We start from the raw sequence: 2500 nt of genomic DNA on the forward strand, positions 1-2500 counted from the left end.
AATCTGTTGTCGATGTACCCGTGAGCGTTCCGATAGTGCATTACCTGTCTGGCCAACGTACAATTCTTCACAATTAGGGCATTTGATGCAGTAGATTAGATTTCTACTTTTGCAGTTCATGTTCGCATTGGTGAATATTTTCCCTGTTTTTGTGTTCATATATGGGCCGGTATGGATTGATCGGCATGTGCCGCATCGGCTATCATTGCATTTGGATACAGTGAATGTTTGATTTTTGTTGCTGAGGTCAAACCTTGCCTTTGTTAATAGTTTTTTCAAGTTTTTAGGTTGTCTCTTACTGAGAGTTATATTTTGATCTGTAATGATATTTCTCAATTCCTTACTTTGTGCAAGGATCGGTAAGTTCGCTTTGGCGATATTAAAGATGTTCTGGTGGCATGGATTTTGTGTCACTATAAATGGAATGATCTTTTCCTGTTTCTCTTTTCTTTGCGGTGTCCTCAGTTGTTGTATGGGTATTTTCGAAGCCCGCTGAATACCATTTTCTATGAGTCGTGATGGGTATTTTTGCTTCACCAGAAATTCTTTCAGTTCCATCAGGCGTTGATTTCTGGTCTCTATATCCTCTACAATAGTACATATTCTCCTGGCTAGGCAGTATGGTATGTTGCGTTTTGTATGGGGTGGATGGCACGATTTAAAGTTCAAGTATTGGTGTGTGTCTGTGTGTTTGTAATATATATCTGTGGTAATGGCGGTGTTCTTTTTAATTACCATTATATCTAGAAATGGTAATTTGCTACTGTTCATCTCCTTTGTGAATTGGATGGATGGGTGTAGGTTGTTCAGGAGGGTGTTAAATTCCTCCACAATGCTTTGAGGTTTGGTCCAGATTATGAAGCAATCGTCCAGGTATCTCTTCCATGCTTTTTCTATAAGCTTCCTAAATTCGGTGTTATATCTCTCCTCTATTTCCTGGTAGAGTTTTTGTTCCAAGTAACCCATCACCGAATTCGCATAAACGGGGGCAAACCTCGTCCCCATAGCCGTGCCTTTATATATATATATATATATATATATATATATATATATATATATATGTATATATATATATATATATATATATATTTATATATATATATATATATTTATATATATATCATTACTGAATCATTTCAATTAGCCATACAGACAAGGTTGACCTTTTATCTTTTAGAACAGATATGAAGACCTGCGAGCAACGCAAGTCGTCGTGGCCGAGTGGTTAAGGTGATTGCTTTTTACATCCGTTGGAGTATTTCTGCGTAGGTTTCGATCCTATCGACGACGTTGGTTTCATTTTCCTTTTTTTTTTATATATCATTTGACATATATGAAATAAGTTTATAATTACCACTGTGGAGGTGCAACGGCCTAGTGGTTAGGGCAGCGATGGTAGGAGAGTTGTTTCGATTCCCAGACCGAACGTTGTGAGTGTTTATTGAGCGAAAACACCTAAAGTTCTCCGGAGGTGGTGGGGGTGAACCCACCTGTACTCTTCCTCTCACTCTTTCTTCCTGTTTCTGTTGCACTTGTATTTCAAGGGCCATCCTTGTCACGGTGAATCTACCCCGAGAACTATGTTAAGGGTACACGTCTCTATGGAGTGCTCAGCCACTTGCACGTTGATTTCACGAGCAGACTGTTCCGTTGATCGGATCAACTAGAACCATCTTCGTCGCATCCGACGGAGTGCCATGATAGTTTCCTCAATAAACAACAATTTTATCGTGTGTGTGGACATTTCTTTGAGATGTTTAAAACTTTCCTTTTGCCGTCATAAGTCCTCTCATTCCAACAGTTTCTTTCCCCCAACTACAGCTCCCTGAGACTCAGTCCCATCGCTTTCCTCTGGTCTGTGACATTTAGCCTTTAAATTTTCTGCTCATCGACACTTTTTTTTCTTCTTTCCTTCCTTTGTCTTTCCATCTGCTTCCTTAAAGTACAGAGATCTCCAGCCTTGTTTGGAAGAAAAATTTTCTCTATCAGTCTTAGCACGACAGTAAAACATTACATTACATAAGACAAAACTACACAATACATACGTCACACAACACAACATCTAAACTCACCTGTAGATTAATACGTCATACAAGGTAATAACACAAGGTGGCCTAAAAGTAGGTTTACAGTTATTCAACTGACTCTTTCGCATTCATATATTAACAGTTTCGATCTTAATTATGGAAAAATATGAAACCATTATTCTATGCTAATTTAGTTAATTGCAAGATAGAAATTTAAATGTAATGAAATGTTTTAAAAGAAATTTAAAGTGCCTACATGATAACTGTAAACCTACATTTGGGCCAACCTGTATGATGGTTGATTTGTTTTTTTACCAATTAGATCTGTTATGAAAAGATAACGTTCGTACAGTCGTCGTGGCCGATGGACTTGAAATCCATTGGGGTATCCCCGCATAGGTTCGAATCCTATCGGCGACGTTGCTTTTTTTTTTTTGCTTTTTTTTTAATGGCGTGGAGAAACATCTTTTTTT

The sequence above is a fragment of the Octopus bimaculoides genome, chromosome 10 (genome assembly GCF_046866305.1).
Source record: "Octopus bimaculoides isolate indiv1 chromosome 10, ASM4686630v1, whole genome shotgun sequence".
Taxonomy (NCBI): domain Eukaryota; kingdom Metazoa; phylum Mollusca; class Cephalopoda; order Octopoda; family Octopodidae; genus Octopus; species Octopus bimaculoides.